This window comes from Lepidochelys olivacea (genome assembly GCF_965140295.1).
Source record: "Lepidochelys olivacea isolate rLepOli2 genome assembly, chromosome: 10".
Lineage (NCBI taxonomy): Eukaryota > Metazoa > Chordata > Testudines > Cheloniidae > Lepidochelys > Lepidochelys olivacea.
Window position 1 is genome coordinate 63,997,508 of NC_140420.1, and position 25,066 is coordinate 64,022,573.

The following is a 25,066-nucleotide window of genomic DNA, read 5'->3' on the forward strand; positions in this document are numbered from 1 at the left end:
TTGTGACATTTGGGGGGGAAACAAGGCTTCCTTTAAAATAATTGTAGGCACCCTTTCTAGTGGGGTGTCTGAACTTAATTGGGAGTGTTCCAGTTGGGAAGATTCTGGGTGCTGCAATCCAGCTTTAGAGACCACAACTCCCATGATGCCTTGGGGAAACAGTGAGACACTTCCTCTTCCAGGGAGAGCAGGTGGTGGGCTCCATTTTTGGGGAGAGGAGCAAGATTGCTGGTGTGGAGCACTCTCTGTACTAGGAGCTGCTGCTAAGAGCCTACTGGGGCTTTGCTCAAGCAGGGAGCTTGAGAGGTGGTTGGTGGCTTTCCTGGAGCCAGGGCAGAGACTATTGCTGTGCCTAGAGCTAACTGGGTAGGTCTGCAGTGAAGGAACTGTGAGTAACCCCCACTCTTGTTTGGGAAAGTACTTGCAAGGGAAGGGGCCCAGCAGAGAGACTGAGTCTGTGGAAAGAAAAGGAGTACTTGTGGCACCTTAGAGACTAACAAATTTATTTGAGCATAAGGTTTTGTGAGCTACAGCTCACTGGGGCAGAGTGATCTTCCCATAGAACCAGGACCCACTGCTGACTTTTGGTGGGGCCAGCTCCAATCTTCAGAAGGGCTGTGCAGCTTGTTGCGTTGGCTGGACTGGTGCACAGAACCAACAGAGTGCTGTCTCCAGCTGCAGATCTTCAGGCGCGCCCATGCAGGTCTCTGAAATCCAGAGGAATGTACACCCCGGGGCTGGGTAAATGATGGCAGTGTAAATGCCAGTTAAGTTTCATTTATTACCGTGTACTGTATTTGTTAATTGGATTTTATTCAACTGCCCCCTGTTTACATTGGTAGTGACATTTAATCTTAGTCTGGTATACCTTGTTTCTTAAATTAAGTAAATGAGTGTTAGCTCTAATGTAAGTATATTGGATGTATATTATTTATAATTGGTATTTTTGAGTTAGAACCATGCCGCAGATGATGATGATGATGATTTTATTAGAATGGGTTTATTCCTGGAGGCTCTCTAGGCATGCCATTGAGTGTGTACAGGGGCCAGCCGGGTGGAGGCACCACCGATTGTAAATTCCTTTAGGAGTAAAGGGACTGCAGCAGAGGGGTGGATTAAGGATTCCTACCTATCCAACATCATCATTGGGATACTTCAGGATCTCCTTTAATGTCAACATCATCAGGTGCCCAGGCACACAGGTGAGTGTTACCTGCTCCTGAGTAACCTATGGAGGAAAGGGCGGAGGGGGAGTTTACATAATAATGAAAAAATGGCCAGTTGTGTAGGGTTGGTAAATGTAATAATTTAAAATCCAGTCAATAGAGAAATTAAAAATAGCAAACACTATCTCCTTCTGCTGCACAACAGGACCAGGAAGTAGAGTAGGAGAGTAGATTAAAGCAGGACCCGAGGTTATCTTAAATACCTGAGCCACATTGTTTGTTTATTTTTAAAGAGAAATCCCCACTAAGCTCAGTGGGGATTTCTGCTTTAAAAATCAGTGGCAGAGAAAGACTCCTCCAGAATAAGTTACAAAACTGGAAGATGGGTCCAAACTGGTGAAGATTTGTTGGGATAGATTTTCCCCTCCAGAGGGAGTTGCTCTTCTTGACTGTAAATGAAAGGCAGAGAAAGGCATAAGACATTCCCATGCAGGAGGATTGTTGTTCCTACTGTAAATCTTAATTTACACAAGACTTCCCTAGTATCATTAGAACAAATTCAGAGGCATATCAAGTATTAATCAGTTCTACTTATCTGGTAACATCCAGAGTCTTCATCAGAACTAGAGCGCACTATTTAGGAAAAGGAGGGATTATAGTCTGACTATAATAAAATCTATATGTGTGCTATTCTGAAAGTATTTATTTATTTATTTATTTATTTATAAGCTTTTCTGTAGGGGTTAGCCTGGGCACCTCACGTTATTAATGATTTTACCCTTGATAGACCATGTGAGGTGGGGGAAGTATCATTATCCCCATTTTACAGATGGGCAACTAAGGCACAGCAAGATTAAATGACTTGCCCAGGTTCACACAGGAAGTCTGTGTCAGAGCTGGGAATTGAAACCCACATCGCCTAGTTTAGTGAATAATCACAAGTTCTTCCTTCTCTCTTTGGAAAAAGGATTAAGGATTTTACAAGGAAGGGGAAATTTTTGTATGGAATTTAAGTGGTAACAGGATAAATTTCAGAAAACTTAATTAGAACCATTGTTAACAAGTGGATTAGGACATGAAAGTGGATTCTGCCATTTTTGATTAGCCAAACAATTATGATTTTAACAGAACTTTCTGGAAGGAACATGAAGATGAGACTTAAGGAAAAGCTTCCTGAAACTGATTGTCAGATAATGGGGTAGAAGTTCACAGGTGGAAATCTGAGTATTCTTGATTCTAATTACCTGATTGTAGGCCCCAATCAGGTAGCAAGAAGCACAAGTGCGCAGATTTACAACCACAGTTCACCTTCTGGGCCAATAAGGTAGGTGCAGAGTTTGTTGATTCATATGGCCACTGGAAACTGCAAGGCTGGGCTTCAGCCTGGTGGAAAATATATGCTGATATTCTGAAAACAAAAGGAGTTATTATTAATTCAAGACTTAAACCTGGCATTTTCCCCCTGGGAAATACTGCCCTGCATCTATAGAAGCAGATAATACAGACTGAATCTGCATGATTTTGTCCAAAAGATGACATGTAATTTCCTCAAAATGAGTGAAGGTGACCTAGATTAACCAGACTTTGTATTATTCAAAATAAATCCACTGATTGACACTTAATTGACCCACTCTGTTTGCTTCTTGCATAGCCACAGTAGAAGCTGGTCAGAATTTTTTTTCCCTGTGGAAAATGTCACCTTTTCATAAAGCAAACCCCACCCCGCCAATTGATTTTTTTTTAATTTTTTTGGGGGGAGGGTCTAGTGAAAACTAATTGTTTTTCAGCCAAAAACTGAAATTTTGACTAACCTCCCAAAATTCTAAGTTTTTCAACAATAAATTTAAAATTATATAGGAAAGCAGATGCTTTCTGTGGAAATATTATTTAGTTGAAAACCCAATTTTTTTTATCAACTTCTTTTAGCAAATTTTTGACTAGCCCTATTTTGAGCGTAGTGTAAGGGCTCAAAAAATCTGTAGGACGTAATCAGTCCGATGCAGCTGGAGACTTCCAAGCTCCTCTGAGTCAAACTTCCTCGGCCAATTCTATTGGTGAGTTCCAGGTTTAGACTGCACACAATCTGGCCCTAAAGTGAGGTTCTGTCATTCTGGAAAGCTAGAAAAAAGGTGTGGACATACTGTTGTCACTAGAGATTTACCTCAGCTTGGTTATAAATATCACTTGTACAGGGAGTTGAACTGTAGATGATAAGGTGATATCTGGTAGTTGCCTCTATTCTTCATTTGTATGAAGAGCTTCATACCTGTGTATAATTAACAAATTAAACATTCTGAGACGCTTATATATTTGTATGGAGGGGACTTAGATTGAACATAAGAACGGCCATTCTGGGTCAGACCAAAGGTCCATCTAGCCTAGTATCCTGTCTTCTGACAGTGGCCAGTGCCAGGTGCCTCAGAGAGAATGAACAGAACAGGTAATCATCAAGTGATCCATCCCCGTCACCCATTCCCAGCTTCTGGCAAACAGAGGCTAGGGACAGCATCCCTGCCCATCCTGGCTAATAGCCATTGTTGGACCTATCCTCCATTAATTTATCTAGTTCTTTTTTGAACCCTGTTGTAGTCTTGTCCTTCACAACATCCTCTGGCAAGGAGTTCCACAGGCTGACTGTGTTTGTGTGAAAATGGGGTAATGATTGTTTGGGGTGTTTTGAACTAGGATGTCTATATTGGGCTGATTGCATTGGGTTAATTCAAGGTGTATACTTGATACATGATTTATGCAACCATGTATAGGGTATTTTTAAACAATGATTGAAGCAGAGCAATATAGTGAAAAAATGGTTTCTTAACTGTGCTTTGGCCATTGGTCCTGATGGGTCCCAGTTCATCCTAAGTAAAGCAACTATCTTTTAACATGTTTGCAGATGGCTCAGCAGTGGCTGATGCAGCTGTGCATGTTTGGCACATGGTTTTTAATTTTGTATTTGGTAGCTAGCCAAATTTTTCTTGGACTGGGTGGGAAGGGGAATGATCCATGGTTGTTGCATGTACACATAGAAAAAGCAATTTACTGGCACTGATCCTTTCCTAACCATATAGCATCTTATCCAGGGCCAATTTTTTCACACATTCCCTCAAACCTCTATTGTTAGACAGCCTTAGAAGGTCTATCATCCCCTCTGGTGGCAGTCAGTATTATAATGGGGTAGAAGAATATGCTATCTGGGAATAGGCAGGCATGATGGTAGGAATGTTCCACAAATCCTCCTCAAGTAATTTGTGCTGCATATGTTTACAACAGCTTGTAGGCGTTTAGCAATTGCCTGGAGGAGTAGAAGGACAAGATAGAGGGATTCTGGTTTTTAATAGTATAACTGAATTTCTGAGATTGTTACAAAGCATTGATTTATTTGCTGGACAGTTCTTTCATAAAACTGCACAAAGTGGCAACAAAGGAAGCATCATGCATACTAAAGGACGTCAGCAGAACAGGATGTAAGTGGTGTTTTTATTTGTGTAGATTATGTTGTTACCTTTGTCTAAAACAATAAATCCTGGGACTGGAGTTTTGGGCTTATAATAATGAACTATTGTGCTCACCAAAGGTCTGAGGACTTGTTCTCTCTCAGAACAGACCTATAGCGTTACCTCTATTGGGCAACGTCACAGTCATGTTTGAACTTTTTTCTATCACCATAGGTAATTCTGGATTAGTTAATCCTCCTCCCAAACACATGCTCCCCGTTTTCTTTGCAACCCCAAGTATAGAGATTCTTTCATCTTGCAGGATATTCAATCAAAACCTATTCCCCAACATAAACATGTTAAAAAATCCAAAATTGATGACCTTTCCAGCAAATCCTATTTATTTAAGAGCTGTCAGAAGAGAACTCCCTCTTGAAGTGGATGTGCTGGCTCTGGGCTGTCACTGTCCCGCTCTGGGCTGTCACTGTCCCACTCTGGGCATAGGGTAGGTAAGATGCTTCTTGGGGGTACCCAGGATTGTGAGGCATCTTGCTACCATCTGCCTTTAGCCTAAGGAATCCTTGTCTTTGCCAACTCCACCAGCCATGGGCAACATAAGCACTCTCCTCTAGGGCTTGCACGCCCCACTGTTTCTCTACAGGATAGCAATAGACACACTCCAACCCTTGAGCCCTCTGAGTGTCATCTTGTTCCACTGAACCCTCATAGTGTTCACAAATTCACTGCTTCCATAAAAACAGTACACCCCAGCTTGCCAGTTCCACCTCAGATCACTGTTGTGCTTAGTACACAGCACTTAGATATGTTTATAGTGACATCAGGTATAAGTGTATTTAACAAAGCATAGAGATTCAAGTAATAGCAAGTAGAAGCATTGGAAACAAAAAGTTACATATAAAATAAAATCATAACATCCATTCTAGAGCCTAGACTTACTTAATAGGATACTCTCATGTTTTGTAGAGTAATGCTCACCCCAAATCCTTGCAACTTGTTACAGCCACATGTGGCTGTGGTCCTCCTTCCCTGAGATGAGTACTTTGTGAGCTAGCTTCCCAAGTGAAGGATTCCAGGTGTTTCCTTGCACCCTCAAGATATACTGTAACAATCCTTTGTCTTTAGTCAGAAACAGGACACCACCTGCTGATTGTTTCATCTTGTGAATTTCCTTTCTTGTAGATTTTGCAATCTCTTCTTTCTCCTGTGGCTGTATATGCAAATAGGCCCATCTTGTGAGGCATACGGCATGCCAATGACTGGACAGGAAGATAGGTGACGGCTACTTCCTGCCGGAAAGGAACGTTTCCAAGGAATGTCCCCTCTTGGTGACCTACCTTAACTTTAAGACTTTAAGAACATAACTTTTGGTATAGATATGTAACTCTAAATATCATTTGTACATATGTTTCCCAATGGTTATGTTGACCAGTGGACCACTGGCTCTTTGGTAGAGACCTCACATGCCACCCTTTGGTGAACTGTTATAGATTTCAGAGTAGCAGCCGTGTTAGTCTGTATTCGCAAAAAGAAAAGGAGGACTAGTGGCACCTTAGAGACTAACCAATTTATTTGAGCATAAGCTTTCGTGAGCTACAGTTCAAGTGAGCTGGAGCTCACGAAAGCTTATGCTCAAATAAATTGGTTAGCCTCTAAGGTGCCACTAGTACTTCTTTTCTTTTTGTTATTCATAGAGGGATCCCCTGGGTCAGATTAAAAAACGTATGTACCTCCTGTGCCCTCTGACAGTTGCCACTAAAAGGTCCCCGGGTCACAGCAGGGGCAATCTGGGGAAAGGGAGGGGAGGGAGGGCACTCTGGGGGCCAGCAGTGGCCATTGTACAATTTAGAGCATGTTTACATAGTGGTTTAATCCAAAGCTTTTTGATGCAAATCAGGTAATTTCCACCAACTGTTTTCAATTCACATCATGTAAACACAGGGCAGTAGTCTGCTGTGAACTGAGGACAGAGTCTCTTGGCAGGTATTCCATGGTACTTGGTTTCACTGCTGGGCAACATGCATCCTGGGATTGTTAAAGACACCTGTCAAAATCAGTTAGTCTAGAATCACAAAGCTAGGTTCATGTCCCACCCCTGTCCCACCTATCCACCTGGGCTGGAGTTTGCTTGGAGGAAGGAATCTACCCTTTATGTGTAAACTATATTTGAAAGCTAAGCATCATTATTATTTATTGCTTTCCTCTTGTGCATGGGCTAACAGGCTCTCCATGTTTGGAGACACCAGATCTTTTCCATCCCAATTCTCTGCTGAAAAAAATCCTCTATTGAGATTCATTCCACTCTTACTCCTCAGTTTCTTCATCTCTCTGATATTAATTTAAAAAAACTTGAAAATTATCTTTTAAAATTCATTCCATCTGTGCAGTCTCTTCTCTTTCAGGCTCTCTACTGCTTGAGCCCTAGGTCACAGAGCACACACAGACAATATGCATGTTCATAATGAGGTAATAAATAATGCAGTGGTCTCATTCCGATCTCATCCTTTCAGCATAGCTGTGGATTCTCATGCTCTGAGCAGTTTGAATTTCTCAGCATTGCTTCTTTATAAGATCTAGTGGGCGACACAGACTAGAGCTTGTGATTTTGGGTAGATATTTTGTTGGCTTGTTATCAAGAACTTAACAGAGGAGTGGCATTGAGCTCATAATCAGGTAGGGGCTTGTGCACGGAGCGTCCTGATGCAGCTAGGCTCATGCTGCACTCCACTCTGACCTTTGGAGGGTTGTGCCCTGAGAGACACAGAGTGGTTGTGTGGTGGTGGTGAGTATTGGTACTGGATTCTGTTCGGCTGATTAGATTGAAAGAGGCGAAAGAAGACCCTCTGAATATTTGAACATGGAAGCAAGTGCCCCCCCTACTCATAGGTTCGAGATGGTCAACCTGATGCACAATCAAAACATTTTCAAAGGCTAAAAAGGTTGAGTCATCTGCATAAAATCGTCTGTTGGTTTTGACAACAGATTGCACCATGACTGCTCCTTAAATTTAACTCAAATTTAAACTTGATGTTTTATTTTTATTTCTTTATTGCTGTGCATTTTGTTGGAAAGTTCTGTAGATTGGCTGCATGCAGATACTTCCCTTGATTTGTCAGTCTGGACACATGTTGTTAAATAAAACTTGTTAATGGTCACTAACCTCCTGTCACCACAAGCTAGATGACCCCCTCCCAGGGACACACTTGTTGCAGGGGGCCAGAGGGTCAGGAATCTCTGTGTGATATGAATCTTGTGGGGCTCTCTGTGCAGCAGCCCACAACTAAGGAGCGGGGCTTGGAGGGTTCTTAATCCTGCACATGCTGTGGCTTCCCAGGGAAGAAACCTGCTCCACCAAACGTAAGAGGCCTGGAAACCCCCCAAATGGCTCTTCTGCCTTCGGATGTCCTGTGGCAGCATGATTCCTGCGAGATTCCCATTGGCTGGCTCCCCAGTAGCAGGTGTGGAGGTAACTGAGAGGAGGCAAAAGGGGGTAGTGTTACAAAATGTACCAGGTCCCCTCCTCTTTCCCCTCCTACCCCATGTCCTGTCCCAAACCCCTATGGAGCACTAACTCTAGAAAAGAAGTATATGAGGACTCCAGGAAGGATAGAAACACGATGCAGTGGCAGCAATAGAATAGTTAATAAAATAACACAGAGCCCACACCAAAGTGTATTTTCTCTGCATTTGTAAGGTAGGTGTTATCTAGCTTTCACAAGTTTTACCTCAGTAATTCAAACCTTGATACTGCCAACTCAAGAAGAGGCATTGCCAGTTTGTTTTGGTCCTTTTTCACTCTCACACATCTGTATGCTAATTCTAATTGGTAAGGGTGGTAAGCTTGTTCAGACTAGTGATATGGAGCAATGATAATGCAGCAAAGGAAAGTTGCTTATTACTTGAAATGATTTATTTTTAAGCAAACAACTCTAAAGGCTTGTTAATCAAAAATGCACATGCTACTGCAGCCAATGGGAAACCTCTCTCCTCCTACATACTTCTGTATTAAAAAATAGTATGTTATCCCATTATCATTTGACTCAGTTACCCAAGGAATAGACCCAATTGTTTAGAGGACATGTTGCTGTTTGGATTTGCAACTCCTTAGCAAACAGTAGCAAGCTGTCATTTCACAGGCATTTGGCAAAGAATTCTGCCACTTCACACATTACAGTCTACTAGGCTTGAAAATGTGATGTCTTTTTTGGTAAACTGCCCAGCCTGTAAATTATTATTATATAACATAAATAGCATGACATAACAAAAGGGCAAATGATGCTGTATTTTTTTCTTATTAAAACATGATTTCAGGTTACAATGTATCATTGCTGAAAAAGGAAACTTTATTTTCTATCTGGAAGTTCAAATAGGTAGGTGCTTAATTGTTTATATTATAGCAGCACTGATAGATGCTAGCTGAGATTGGAGCCCCATTGCCCATGGCATTGCACAATCGCATAGTAAGTAACAGTCTCTGCCCCAAAGAGGTTCCAATCTAAATAGACCAACAACAAAAAATGTAAGAGAAGGGAATTATTATCATTCTCATTTTACAGATGGGGAATCAGGCACAGAGAGATTACGTGATTTGTTCAAGGTCATGCAGAACAGCTGGGCAGAACCAGGAATTGAACCCAGGTCCCCTGGAATTATAAGATCCTCCTTCCACCTGAAGTGCAAACTCAGACCTGGGCTACACCTAAAACTTAAATCAACCATCTATATTGCTCAGGACTGTGAAAAATTTCACACCCTGTGCAATGTAGTTAGGTGGACATAATCCCCACTGTAGACACAGCAAGATTGATGGAAGAATTCTTCCATCGACTTAGTTACTGCCTTTTGAGGAGGTGGATTTACTATGTTGATGGAAAAACTCCTTCTGTCACTGTAGTAAGTGTCTGCAATACAGTGGCATAGCTGCAGAGCCTTTGATGGGGAGAAGATCGTGGCCAGGCACATCACTTGCAATGGCAGAATGAGATGTAGACTATGGAATGGGTCTGGAGCCCTTTTTATCAATCTGTGAATCCTGTCCTAACCTGAAGAGATGGAAGTAGAAAGCTGGACAGACGTCATCACACCTGTAAGACTTTCCTATTCAAGGGGTTAAATATTGAGGCTTTAGGGAGGGTATTCATAGTTTAGCCAAATCATTTATTTATTTAGATTCCCCATTGTTCATACAGCATATAAGTGTCCCATATTCCTGCTATCTGAGTTATTAGGGAATAGTTCGTTGCATTTTAGGCATAATCATTATTGTGTCTGATAAAACATTTAATCTGAGTTCGTTTGAATTTATTATTGTATGATGAAAGACTAGTTTTGTGGCATAATTCCCAGATTAGACAGCTCTTCGTAATGGAATCCCTTTGTATATGTGAGTGACACTAACATATTTGCTGTGTTCGTGTAAATATTCATAGAGAGATTTTCTATTTACATCATTATGCAGTATGTACACAATATATTGTATTTTTGCAAAGACATCTTTGGAGTAAACAGACTGAATACTCAAAGTTGTTAGTGCTAGGGAATGGGAAATGGCAAACTTCCACACTCTTTGGTTTAAAAGAGCTTTGCTGGAAAAAGCTCTCTGTTTTAGATGTGTTTCAGAGTAACAGCCATATTAATCTGTATTCGCAAAAAGAAAAGGAGTACTTGTGGCACCTTAGAGACTAACCAATTTATTTGAGCATGAGCTTTCGTGAGCTACAGCTCACTTCATCGGATGCATACCGTGGAAACTGCAGCAGACATTATATACACACAGAGATCATGAAACAATACCTCCTCCCACCCCACTGTCCTGCTGGTAATAGCTTATCTGGATGTTTTACAGCTTCCTGTTAAAGTGTATATAATAATTTAATTAAGTGACAAACTGCCAGTGTGAGACAAAAAGTTTAGCTTTGTTTAAGAAAGAGAAGTACTTTACTAGTGTAATTGGAAGAAATAGATTAGGCTATGTCTACGCTACAGCCTATGTTGGCAACACTTATGTCACTTGGGGGTGAATATTGCAACCTCCTGAGCGACTTAAGTTACCCAGATGGAAGCGCTTGTGTGCACAGTGCTATGTCAGCAGGAGAGCTTCTCCCACAGTCATAGCTTCTACCGTTCACGGAGGTGGGTTTTTTTTTTTTTTATGCCGATGGGAGAGCTCTCCCATAGACATACCCATAGAATAAACACAAATACTGAGTAGTTGAATTGTACAGCTAGTGGGTTGAAAGCATAGCTGAACAAAATCCCTTCTCATGGGTGTAGAGTGTTTTTGTGGAATAGAATTGCTTTAGATTGAAACACAGATGAGATCCAGGCCATTCAGTTAGTCTCCAGATTCTGTCCCCAACTTTAGAGTGATTAGTGATACCAGGTTGGGACCATTATTGAGATTCTCAGATCAAAAAGTCGAGATTAAAACTTTCCCAAGGTGAAGATGGGGAGTTTGAAATACCTTGAATCTCTGAAACCAAAGATTTTAATCTCAGCAGGATTAGACTCAGTTTTTCATCCTTCTGAGGTAACTGAAGGCCATACATTTTACTGTGGAATAGAGCTGGTCAGAATATTTTTTTTCCCTATGGAAAAATTGAAAACTGAATATTTCAATTTGGAAATGCTACTGTGATGTCTTATAAGAATTGTAGTTCAGTGGCCTCATTCTATCATTCTCGTTTATAGGCTGAGCTCCCTGGTCTAACTACATATCCATGATGCACTCCAGTCTCTCCTCTGAGTGAGGGGAAGGACATGGGTGTCCAGTGGCTAAATTTCTCCATGGGAGATGAAGTTCTGCCTGAGAGCCTAATTCATAGGAAAAAAATAGGGAAATGAGGCAAGTGAACTACAGCTCACATAATGCACTGCAGCAGCATATCCAAATAGCAATATTTCCATTTTTGGCCAAAATATTATTTGTTTTGTCTGAAAATCAAAACATTTTCTGTTTTGGGGTGTTGGATTTTTGACAGAAAATTTTTTTGTGGAAAGCAGACCCTTTTGTGCAAAATACATTTGTTTGAGAACACATTTTTTGTGTGTGGAAAAAACAGTATTGGAGAAAAAAAAGTCAGCAAGCCCTACTGAGCAAACATCTTTCAAACAAGACTTTCAAAGGGATCTCACTAAAATGGATGACTGAATGACCTTAACTATGCACAAAAAAAGATGGGGTCTAAATTAGCTGTTACCACTCAAGAAAGAGATCTTGGAGTCGTCATGGATGGTTCTTTTAAAACATCCACTCAATGTGCAGCAGTAGTGTTTGAAAAACAAAAAACTAACTATGTTAGAAATGATTAGAAAGGGATAGATAATAAAAGAGAAAATATCATAATGCCACTATCTAAATCCACGGTAGGTCTACACTGTGAACAAAGTACACAAGTACTTCTTTTCTTTTTGCGAATACAGACTAACACAGCTGCTACTTTGAATACTGTGTCCAGTTTCGGTTGCCCCATTTAAAAAAAGAAAAAGAAAGAAAAAGATATTAGAACTGGAAAAGGTGCAGAGAAGAGTAACAAAAAAGATTAGGGGTCTGAAACAGCTTCTGTATGAGAGAAGATTAAATAGACTGGGACTGGTCATCTTAGAAAATAGATAACTAAAGGGGGATTGGATAGAGGTCATGAATCATGAATGGTGTGGAGAAAGTGAATAGGGAAGTCTTATTTATCCTTTCATGCAACAAAAGAACTAGGGGTCGCCCAATGAAATTAATAGCAGCAGGATTAAAACCAAGTACTACTTCATGCAACACGCAGTCAACCTATGGAAGTTGTCATCCTGGGATGTTGTGAAGGCCAAAAGTATTAGATAAGTTCATGGAAAATAGTCCAACTGCCAGAAGCTGGCACTGGACAATGGGGATGGATCACTCGAAATTGCCCTGTTCTGGTCATTTCCTCTGATGCATCTGGCACTGGCCACTGTTTGCGACAGGATACTGGGCCAGATGAACCATTGGTCTGATCCAACATGTCTGTTCTTGTTTTTATGCCTACTCTGTGCCTGTTTAGTCAGTTGTATAATCTCCTGTGCCTAACCCTTTTGAACACACAAACATTTAAAAAATAAAAATGGAAGTGTTTTTTAGATGTTAAACATCCCAAGGCACATTTAATGCAGTGACAAGAAAACATACTCCATTAAGACTTCCTTTGACTTCAGTGGAAGTCTTGATTGAGTAAGGGTGTCAGGATTAGATCTAGTGAATGAGGTAATCTATTTTATTGAATTAAATTCTGTTGGTGAGAGACACAAGCTTTTGGGCCACATACACACATACAGAGCTCTTCTTCAGGTCTGGGAAAGGTACTCCCAAGGTCACAGCAAAATTAAAGGTGGAACAGATAGTTTAGTACAAATAGTTAGCACATATTATATGGGACCATTCAAGATAAGTGGCCTGTTAACACCTCTGCAATCATAGGACAAAAAGAGGTGGTTTGGGTTACAAATTGTGGTAATAAGCTATAAATCTAGTGTCTCTGTTCAGTCCATGATTTTTAGTGTCTAGCAGATAAATGAATTTAAGCTCCCAGGCTCATCTTTTGAAAGTGTTGTGCAGCTTTCCTTTGAGGATAAGGACTGGAGGTCAAATATTGAGTGATCACTTTGTGTAGTGTTCACTCACAGGTGAAAGGGTGTTTTTGTCTTTTATCATTTTCCTGTGTGAGTGTAGTGATTGTTTGGTTTCACCTACATAGTAGTTGTTGGGGCATTTAATGCACTGGATGAGTTATACCACATGTTGTGATGATCATGTGTATGATCTATGAATCTTGGAAGATGTGTGTGTGTGTGGGGGGGTGTTGATCATCGTAGTAGAGATGTCTGCACATTTTGCAACTGTTGTTCTGGCAGGGTTTGTTGCTCCTTTGATCAAATTTTGGTTTGTCCTGGTCTGTGGGAAGCTTACATCTGATGATCAGCTTGGAGAGGTTGTCTGAAGGCCAGAAGTGGGGGTTCAGGAAAGATTTATTTCAGGGTGGGGTCCCCATCGGGTATGGGTGTTGGGGAGGTTTATTTCTGTATTGAAGCAGGTTCTCTTAGGGTATCTATGTTGCTCATTCCGTGATGCGATCTACTTCTCTGGTGGAGTACTGCCCTTGTTTGGTGAAGGCAGTTCTAAGTGTGTGAAGGTGTATATCCCAATATCCCAGACTTTCTTCTCAGAGCATAGTCCGTGGTAGCTGAGGGCCTGTCTATACTAAAGGTTATGTTGGTATAACTTATGTCACTCAAGGGTGTGAGTAAGCCATCCCCCTGAGCGACATAAGTTGCACTGACCTAAGCGCCACTGTGGACATAGCTACTGTGTCTCTGGGACGTGCATTTATTTTGCCAACAGCAGAACTCTCTCCCGTTGGCAGAGAGTGTCTTCGCCAGACGCACTGCAGCGGTGCAGCTGTAGCGCTTCTAGTGTAGACTAGCCGTTAGTGCCTGGCTGTAGATAACAGACTTCTTGGGAGTGTTTGGGGTAGTTCCTGGAGTTAGGAAAGTAGGCGAGGTGATCTCTTACAGACAGCTATATACAAGAAATCCACAGATGTGTTAACAGGACACTCTACCTTGAATGGTCCCTTACACTAATATGTGTAGTTAGCATATATTGTATGTGCGAACTACAATATGCCAACAATCTGTTCCATCTTGCATTTTGCAGATGCTGGGAGTATGTGAAGGAAGAGCTCTGTGTGGCTCAAAAGTTTGTCACTCACCAACAAAAGTTGGTCCAGTAACAGCTACTAACTCATCCACCATGTCTCTCTAATAACCTGGGTCTGACATGGCTATACTACCCTGCATGCAAAGGATAAGGGACAGTTTTTTGAAAGAGGGAGAACAATAGACAGTCCTGCTTAATCCATAAATAGATATAATAATACAATGTTCTGGCTCTCCCACACAATGTTCTGCTGTTGACTTACTTGATCCACTTGTTTTCTTAATTACATTTGTGTGATTTATTTTTCAGAAAGGTTATGTGAGTACAGTAAATCAGTGCAGGTTAACTTTTTAATATGAAAGCCATTCTACATTTTTTGACATCTCTCTGTATCTTGTTTCAATTATAATGTCTCTTGCTGTGCTAAACATACATTTGGTAGGTGTGCTTGTTGGCAGAAAATGTAGAACTCAGAGGTCAAACTGCAAAAGAACTGGCCAATGTGCTGGCATCTTTGCTCTTTAATAATCAGATGGGATGTTTGTGATGTCTTGAAGTGCTTCTTCTAGGGAGCAGTGTACCATTGCAGCAGCTAATTGCCTGTTAGCTTGTTGAATCAATGTGAAAGAGAGAGGTGAAGGATTTTTCAGTGTCTGTTTCTTTTCTTTCTCTCCCAATACAGCTTTATTTTAGCACAGTCTCCTCCTTTACACAGGAATAACCTGCATAGGTGAGGGGAAACTCCAGTATGGAGCTGCCTAGGGAATTCTTCCCCTGGGGATGGTGGAGTGGGAGGTAGGTTTGCCTCCACTACAAAAGAAACTGGTGGTTCTGCTCATGTGACTGGGAGCCCAGGGCCATTTGTGTAGGGGTTCTGTGCCTTCATAGCAATTCTAGGACCTCCATTGCTTCCTTGGCTCAATTGTGACTCCAGTGGGGTGCTACTGCTAGGGGTTTAGCCCCAGACCCTCCCCCACAAAGGGGAGCTGTATTAACTAAAAGTTCTATATAAATGTGGGATGGTATTAGCCAAAGAAGCCCTGCCAGCTGGGCTTCCCAGCCCACTCCAACTCCACATTCTGGGAGCCTGCAGAGCACCATCAGGTATGGGAAGAGAGAGCACTCTGCAGATATAATATCACAGAGTGCATGCTTGTTTGCAAATGATAGAGAAAGACAGGGCCCCATGGAGACCTCAGTGCAGCAAAGCATTAAGTACATGATTTCCTTTAGGCAGAGGTTTAAGTCTCATTGACTTTAAGGATGGATTCTTGACTCCAGGCCTGATGCCTGGTTTTCAAGTTCAGCCATATGCTATGACAATAATTTGGTAGGGAGGACATGTTCTGCCCACATGGGCCGAGCAAAGGCGGTGCATTATTATGCAGAGTATTTCCACAGCTTTAATTGAGAGATAGGAGCATGGCCTTTTGACCACCAGGAGCTATAGTGCCGGAGCAGTGCCACAATAGTTAAGGTTGCATCACAACATCTTGTTTAAAGGTTGACCTTTCTAAGTCCTCTGAAATTGACATGCTGAGTCAGATTCCTTTGAAATTTGGTGAGTCTTTGGTGCAAATTGGGGTTATTGACCCAAATTTGAACTTGAGGTTGTGGCAATATAAGCCTGCCCACCCCAAAAAAGCAATTTTCCCACACATTTTTAAGCGGATTTTTTTTTTATTGCTTACAGCTGGAGAACAAACTATTGATGTGATGTGGTCAAAATGGTCTCGATCTGTCTAGTTTTCCCCAGGGTGGTGCATGACACCCACTAAATCTTTGAGGGATCCAAACTGAGAACAATATTTAAGAAAATGTGCACTTTGTACAGTGTACATGCCCCAATACAGAAAAATGTATGGAGGATTTCCATTTCTGCCATTTTATATACTTTAAATCTTGACTCTTGTAGGTGCTCTAAATCTAAACAGTTAGTTGGGTTGTTTTGTAATTTGGTATTCCTCGTGGAGGCGCAGGGATAGCATTAGTGATCCAGATTTGGGATCATTTGACCAAGGGGTTTCCAAGTTAATACCCCCTCAAAATGGTTTCCTGCTACTGTCTTGTACTTTTAAATTGAGAGGTACCAATGATGGGAGAAATCAGTGACCCTATGGAGTTCAGTGGCTGTGAACTCTCAATTGAAATAATTAGGGATAAATTAATCACAAGTCCCCACCTAAGACAAAAAGAGGTTTTGGATTGAGTGGCTGGAGGATGCTACAATTTGTGAATCAGGGGGCACTTTTATTGCGGGGGGGAAATGTAATCAAAGTCTTTGGGAGAGAGAATGAGACATGTGAATACTTCTTGGGAGGGGAGGAGTATTAGGGGGCGGGGACAGAGGAGAGGGGAAGTGGGGGAGAAGGGTTCGGGCTGCAGTGAGGGGAACAGATTTATAGGGAGAAGCATGGTAGGAGAGGGTAGAGAGGCTAAGGGTTCAGGTGAGGGTAGGTTTGGGGATTGGAGGAAGCGGGAGATGAGGGTGAGTGGCAGGGAAACTGGGGGAGAATAGGGGCAGAGGCACAGATTGGTCCCACATTTTCCCCTCTCATGTGTGTGCCCAGATCTGCGGGGCTCTGAGACCCCTCTGTGTTCTCCTCTTATGAGCTGGGATATAGAGGGTCTTATCCCTCTGGGAGCATCTGAGCCCCTATCACTGCCCCCAGTGCCTGTGCTAGGATCTGGGAGGCCCATGCCCATCTACATGGGTTAGACCCTTTACCCCTTACGTATGTGACTCGGGTTCTTGGGCATGGGGCATGCCCTTTCAAGAGGCCCTCTCCATGTGAGCCGACATCTGGGCTGCGGAGCTGAGAGTGAGTATACTTCATGCATATCACAGGCTGTAAACACTCAAGAGGACGATGGAAACACCCATTGAGATTGAATGGAGCAGTTCACACATTTTAAAGCTGTTGTTTCAGGTCATATTCATCTCAATGTTGTGTTCTCATTCTACTGAAAACATCACATTGAGAATGAATGGGCTACATCACACCTTTCAGAATGTCCCATGATGCAGATGGGTGTGTGGAGGAGCCCTTTCCTTCTAAAGGATGACATTTCTAAGTGCTCTAAAATCCACATACTTGCACAGATTTTCTTTAAGTTTTCTGAACCATGTGGAAGTACAGAATAGGAAGTACAGAATAATCCACAGTTTTCAGAGTAGCAGTCGTGTTAGTCTGTATTCGCAAAAAGAAAAGGAGTACTTGTGACACCTTAGAGACTAACCAATTTATTTGAGCATAATCTTTCGTGAGCTACAGCTCACTTCATCGGATGCATTCAGTCATTTGATTCAGAGGTTCCAGAGATATAAACCCTGAAAAAATAGCACTTAAGTCATTTTTGTGTGAGCGCAGAGATAGAGATCAAACTATTGCTGTGATACGGGTCCGAATGGCTCAGTTGTTTTTTTCCACCCAAGGTAGTGCTTGGTACCTTGGGGAACCCAAATGGTGAATGATATTTAAGAACATATTCACTTATTCATTTGTATAGATGTGCAGTCTGGCAGGATTACAGGCTACGTCTACACTTGAAGCTGTGGGTGTGTTTCTCAACTTGATTAGACATACTCAGGCTAACTTTCATCCTTTGTCCATTATTAGTGTTAGATGGAATGTTGTGGGTGAGAATGACTGGTTTGTAAAAGAAGATGAAGTACCCATACAATTAATCAATTGTGGGGTTGGCAGAGTAACAGTATGTGTGTCAACAAGGCATATCGGGGCGTTGCTGAGAGAGGGCAGAGTTAAGGTTGCTTGGGCATTTTGTGGTGGTCAGAAGTTTGCGTTTTGCTCAATTCCATGTTCTGCAAGAGAATGACATACAAACAAGCAACCCTAACTGTGCATTATAGTAGTTTTTTGCCATTAAATATTTGCAGAGTATGAGGGAAAGAATATATTATGAGACATGCAGTAGGTTCTGCTTCGCAAGTGTCTTCTCTCAGGCTATGACCTGTGTAAACACTCAGTGGGATCCCAGGTAAAGCCTATGCCTTAAAAAATACCCTCTCTCATCCCCCAGCCATTGACTGAGGATTCCAAACCCAAGAGAAAAAGCCAATAAAAATGTTTCCAGCCCTTCTCTCTTTAAATGCAATCACCTGTTTGCTGTCTTGCTCACAATTCTCGGAAAGCAAAGGGCAATGATGCTGTTCACATCACTTCTTACCCTACTGTTTGATGACTTAGTCATGTCATGCCAGCCAACGTGAATGTGAACATCATTTTGGGGAGTCTTAAGTAAAACAGTCCCAGTAGTCCACAGCTGTCCTGTCATGTGCTTGCCGAGGCAAAGAACATTGAATCACAGCAGTTGCTAAACTAGGTTTCAATTCACTACTTGAATGTGGTGGTAGCGGTGGCAGGGGGAATTCAGTGGTCCACAGCCTCACAAGACTGTACGACATTAACACAATGTTCAGTATGCCCTCTTCTAAAAAGTCAGAACACCAACAAGCACTGCACTACCAGTCAATACTGCGATTTGAGTCTAAGCTGGGAGAGTAGCCTTTGTGAGTACCTTAATATCCTGAATGACCTTATCTTTCTAAATGGTGTCTGTCTGAAGGGACATAGAAGCATTTAAAGAGTGAATTTACAAGCATGTGTTGTGTTTATAAAAATAACTGATTGAGTATTTTCTGAACAAGACCCATCTGAAATCTTTTGAAAAAATTAAGGCTAATGTGTTGACAATTGTAATACCAGTAGCTTTTAATCTTTGGGGTTTTTTTTTCATTAAATAGGGATTCCAAGACATGGGTAGCAGAAGATTAGGTTTATCCACTAACAATATAAAATCCTGTAATCCTTTGAAAGTTTAAAATCTTTCTTGGGCTGGAGAAAGAAACACTTTATCAATATGTACAGGTAGTGGCCTCTTTTGGCTATACAAGCACATCCCGTTGCTTGGGGTTGGGGTGGGGGGAGGGATTTGGAATGTTTTATATGAGTCTAATAAATCTAATTTTTTAACCCTTTGCATCAATAAATGGAAAAGGTTTTGGGGAAGCTGTACTATTGATTGTCCAGATAACTTTTTTGGTGGGCAGATTTCAGATTCAGGGAAATTAATTATAATACTACGAGTGCTTGTTCATGTTGATTCCAATCAGGGGTGTGCATGCTGCATGCACAGTTGCTGATAAGTTTTTTTTTTTTTTTCCCGCCAGCAGCTCCCGTTGGGTCAACTGTGGAGCCCCCTGGAGTGGCGCCTTCATGGCGCTCTAATATGTGACCCTGCCGACTTGGTCCCTCCTTAGTTCCTTCTTATCACCTGTCACAGTTGTCAGAACTGCGAGTGGGTTGCTTGCAAGTTCTCTTCTCTTCCCCAAGCTTTCCAATGTAGTTTATCTCAGTAGTTTACAGTTGTTCTGCATTTTGTTAGTTAGTAGTAGTTCTGTTGGGAGCGGAGGTTTCTCCTTCCACCCCAATCTTTTTCCCTTGGGGACAATGGGGCATGTCTCGATCCCCGGTGTTCAAGCCCTGAAAGTCCTGTGGTCTCGGCTAATGGGGCGCGTCCCAGAGAGGAGTACCCAGCCCCGAGACTGTCGGAGTTGGCACCGGGAACTTCAGACCCACAAGGAGTACTATTGAGCCCAGGGCCATTGGACTCCCCAATCCATATGGTGGAGGAGGTGGGGCTACCGTCCACCCTGGACACCTTTGAGGCTGCACATGACTATCCCTGACTTTCTGTGACAAGCCCCCAGCACTGCTGTGGGCGCTACTGTCCCGTGACAAGCCATGACAAGCCCATCTGCTTCTCTAAAGTCACTTGTCCCCAGCACAGTAAAGGGGGCATTATTCTGAGATCCCAGTCCCCATCCTCTGAATCAGATGTGGGGTCTAGATACTCACACTGGTGCCAGCACCGGTTGGCACATTGATGGCCTGAAGTGCGTGCAATGCCATGGCTGCCTCAATGGCAAGGACTGGCACAAAGGCCTTTTTGGACCCCCTGGACATATCATCAGTCCCAGGGTACCTTGTCCAAGGACTCCCAATCAGTGGCATCTGAGCCCAGGGTGCTGGTGGCTTCGGACAGCTGTGCTGCGCCCAGAGGTGCGGAAGGGATTCCGGCTATAGCACCTTCACTGGCACAGACCCCTGCCCCTGTGGTGGAACCAGTGGTCACTGATCTGGAACAGGAGGTGCGCATGGACCAACAGACCCAGGATGACCCGGTTTCCCCTGCCTGCGTCCTCGTCCCCTTTCCCGGACAAGGTGCTAGCGGGAACTTCAGTCTCAGGACCACCACCCATAGATAGTCGCACCCACCAGGACCTACTCTGCAGGGTGGTGCACAATCTGGGCTTACAAGTCAAGGAGGTGGTGGAACAGGAGGACCCAGTGGTGGACATTTTGGCCCCAGAAGGTCCATCCCGAGTGGCACTGCCACTCATTAGGACCATTCAAAACAGCATCAAAACTGTGTGGCTTACCCTGGCCTCTCCCCACGATGGCCTCAGGAGTAGAATGCAAATACTTCGTCCCTCCAAGGGTTACACGCATCTAGACTCCCAATTGCAGCCCTGCTCCTTGGTGGTGTCTGCGGTTGATGAACATGAAAGGCAGGGGAGGCAGGGACCCACGCCTGTGTCCAAGGACTCTTTAAAAAAAACTTGACCTTTTTGGTAGAAAGGTCTACTCCCCGGGGGGCCTACAGCTCAGGATTGTTAACCAACAGGCAGTCCTTAAGTCTCAGTGACTTAAAGTTAACCAAATATTTAAGTGTCCTTCCTGAATCAGAGCCAAAGTATTTACCCCATCTTACCCAGTTCAGCAAGATACTTAAGAAGTATGGTCCTTTGAAATGGAGTTAGGTGCCTAAATACCTTTGATCTGGGCCTACATGCCTCACTTTAAACATGTGAGTTTTCCTATTGAAATCAATGGGACTACTCACATGATTAGATTAAACATTTGCCTAAGTACCTTGCTGAATCAGTGCTTTAAGCCCCCAAACTTGCAACTGGATCTACACATGGGTTCAAGAGGCCACTCATTTGGATTCACTTGCAGAATCAGGGCTTTAGAATTAAAGAATGATTTCTAAATCCCCTTGCAATTGGGCTTCTACAAATATAATAGACATCTATATTTTTTTCTCCTAAAAACATGATAAAAACCCATTAAGGCCATATTCTTTCCTTCTATGTATAATAGAATAATTAAAAAACAATAAACTACAAACTGAGGGATCAGAAAATTCAGAATAGTGATATATAATTTGTCTTTGGTATCAGCTTAATTTGTATCATTATTCATCTTCTGAATACATACAAATTCTTTAGATTGATCATAATCATAGAACAAATTTATTTTACTGAGGCGTAATTTAGATGGAAAAAATATGAAGACTCTAAAGCAAATTGCAAAAAATCTGCCCTCAGAAATCAGTACTTTTCTTCCAACTTTGAGTTATTCTTGAGACATCTGGAAATGTGTGCCTGATTCAAATCCAATTGAAGTCAGTGGGAATCTTTTCTTTTACTCAACGGTCATCGGATGGAGCTCTATATGAATTTTTCTATGACTGTTTTTCTCTGGATTTAGTGTACCAATTTTTCACAATCTGGAAAAGATAACAATAACAGGCCCAATACTATAAACTCTTACTCACATGAGTAACTTTATGCATGTGAACTGTCCCTTTGAGTACACTAGATGGTTTACATGTGCACATAAGCTTCTTTGTATGCATCTCTTTTTGAAGGAGTGAGGTCCTAAATAGATATAGATTCATAGATACTAAGGTCAGAAGGGACCATTATGATCATCTAGTCTGACCTCCTGCACAACGCAGGCCACAGAATCTCACCCACCCACTCCTGCGAAAAACCTCTCACCTCTGTCTGAGCTATTGAAGTCCTTAAATTGTGGTTTAAAGACTTCAAGGAGCAGAGAATCCTCCAGCAAGTGACCCGTGCCCCATGCTACAGAGGAAGGCGAAAAACCTCCAGGGCCTCTTCCAATCTGCTCTGGAGGAAAATTCCTTCCTGACCCCAAATATGGCAATCAGCGAAACCCTGAGCATATGGGCAAGATTCACCAGATACCCAGGAAAGAATTTTCTGTAGTAACTCCGATCCCATTCCATCACAGGCCATTGGGCCTATTTACCATGAATATTTAAAGATCAATTAATTACCAAAATCATGTTGTCCCATCATACCATCTCCTCCATAAACTTATCGAGTTTAATCTTAAAGCCTGATAGATCTTTTGCCCCCACTTCTTCCCTTGGAAGGCTATTCCAAAACTTCACTCCTCTGATGGTTAGAAACCTTTATCTAATTTCAAGTCTAAACTTCCCAATGACCAGTTTATATCCATTTGTTTTTGTGTCCACATTGGTACTGAGCTTAAATAATTCCTCTCCCTCTCCGGTATTTATCCCTCTGATATATTTATAGAGAGCAATCATATCTCCCCTCAACCTTCTTTTAGTTAGGCTAAACAAGCCAAGTCTCCTTTCGTAAGGCAAGTTTTCCATTCCTTGGATCATCCTAGTAGCTTTTCTCTGTACCTGTTCCAGTTTGAATTCATCCTTCTTAAACATGGGAGACCAGAACTGCACACAGTATTCCAGATGAGGTCTCACCAGTGCCTTGTATAACGGTACTAAAACCTCCTTATCTCTACTGGAAATACCTCGCCTGATGCATCCCAAGACTGCATAGGCTTTTTTCACGGCAATATCACACTGGCAGCTCATAGTCATCCTATGACCAATATCCCAAGGTCCGTCTCCTCCTCTGTTACTGCTAATTGATGTGTCCCCAGCTTATAACTAAAATTCTTGTTATTAATTCCTAAATGCATAACCTTACACGTCTCACTCTTAAATTCCATCCTATTACTATTAGTCCAGTTTATAAGGTCTTCCAGATCCTCCTGTATGATATCCCAGTCCTTCTCTAAATTGGTAATACCTCCCAGCTTTGTATTATCCGCAAACTTTATTAGCACACTCCCACTTTTTGTGCCAAAGTCAGTAATAAAAAGATTAAGTAAGATTGGTCCCAAAACTGATCCCTGAGGAACTCCACTGGTGACCTCCCTCCAGCCTGACAGTTCACCTTTCAGTAGGACCCGCTGTAGTTTCCCTGTTAACCAATTCCTTATCCACCTTTCAATTTTCATATTGATCCCCATCTTTTCCAATTTAACTAATAATTCCCCATGTCGCATGGTATCAAACACCTTACTGAAATCTAGATAAATTAGATCCACTGTGTTTCCTTTGTCTAAAAAATCTGTTACTTTCTCAAAGAAGGAGATCAGGTTGGTTTGGCACGATCTACCTTTTGTAAAACCATGTTGTATTTTGTCCCATTTGCCATTGACGTCAATGTCCTTAACTACTTTCTCCTTCAGAATTTTTTCCAAGACCTTGCATACTACAGATGTCAAACTAACAGGCCTGTAGTTACCCGGATCACTTCCCCCCCCCCCTTTCTTAAAAATAGGAACTGTGTTATCAAATCTCCAATCATATGGTACAACCCCTGAGTTTACAGATTCATTAAAAATTCTTGCTAATGGGCTTGCAATTTCGTGTGCCAATTCCTTTAATATTCTTGGATGAAGATTATTTGGGCCCCCCCGATTTAGTCTCATTAAGCTGTTTGAGTTTCGCTTCTACCTCAGATACGGTAATATCTACCTCCATAACCTCATTCCCATTTGTCATGCTACCATTATCCCTAAGATCCTCTTTAGCCTTATTAAAGACTGAGGCAAAGTATTTATTTAGATATTGGGCCATGCCTAGATTATCCTTGACCTCCACTCCATCCTCAGTGTTTAGTGGTCCCACTTCTTCTTTCTTTGTTTTCTTCTTCTTTATATGGCTATAGAACCTTTTATTATTGGTTTTAATTCCCTTTGCAAGGTCCAACTCTACTTGACTTTTAGCCTATCTCACTTTATCCATACATGTTCTGACCTCAATAAGGTAGCTTTCCTTGCTGATCCCTCCCATCTTCCACTCCCTGGATGCTTTCTGCTTTTTCTTAATCACCTTTCTGAGATGCTTGCTCATCCAGCTTGGTCTACAACTCCTGCCTCTGAATTTTTTCCCCTTTCTTGGGATGCAGGCTTCCCATAGCTTCTGCAGCTTTGGTTTAAAGTAATCCCAGGCCCGCTCTGCCTTTAGATCCATAAATTCTTCAGTCCAATCCACTTCCCTAACTAATTTCCTTAATTTTTGAAAGTCAGCCCTTTTGAAATCAAAAACCCTAGTTGCAGATTTATTTCTGTTAATCCTTCCGTTCAGTTTGAACTGAATTAGCTCATGATCACTTGAACCAAGATTATCCCCTACAACCATTTCTTCTATGAGGTCCTCACTACTCACCAAAACCAAATCTAACATGGCCTCCCCTCTTGTTGGTTCAGCAACTACTTGGTGAAGGAATCCATCAGCTATCGCATGTAGGGAAATCTGAGCCCTATTATTATTACTAGCACTTGTCCTCCAGTCTATATCTGGGAAGTTAGTCTCCCATGATCATGCAGTTTCCATTAGTATTTACTTTATTAAAAACATTAAAAAGGGCTCTATCCATATCCGATCCCTGAGGTCTATAGCACACCCCAAGCACTATCCCAGGGGAGGCTCTAATAGTTTTCTTCCCCAATGTAATTTATGCCCAGACAGACTCTGTCTTATCCATTCCATCGCTTCTTATTTCTTTACATTCTACCTCATCATTGATATACAATGCTACTCCACCACCT

At 42.1% G+C, this 25,066-nt stretch overlaps 1 long non-coding RNA gene across 1 annotated transcript in view; it reads left to right on the forward strand.

Annotated features, from left to right (window-relative positions):
• Positions 1–205: 205 nt before the first annotated feature.
• Positions 206–25,066, forward strand: part of LOC311527691 — a 41,744-nt gene continuing 16,883 nt past the window's right edge. Inside the window, exons 1-3 of the long non-coding RNA XR_014713420.1 lie at positions 206–366; positions 1,087–1,202; positions 2,295–2,490. This is a non-coding gene — a long non-coding RNA (uncharacterized lncRNA). The remainder of the gene's footprint in view (positions 367–1,086; positions 1,203–2,294; positions 2,491–25,066) is intronic.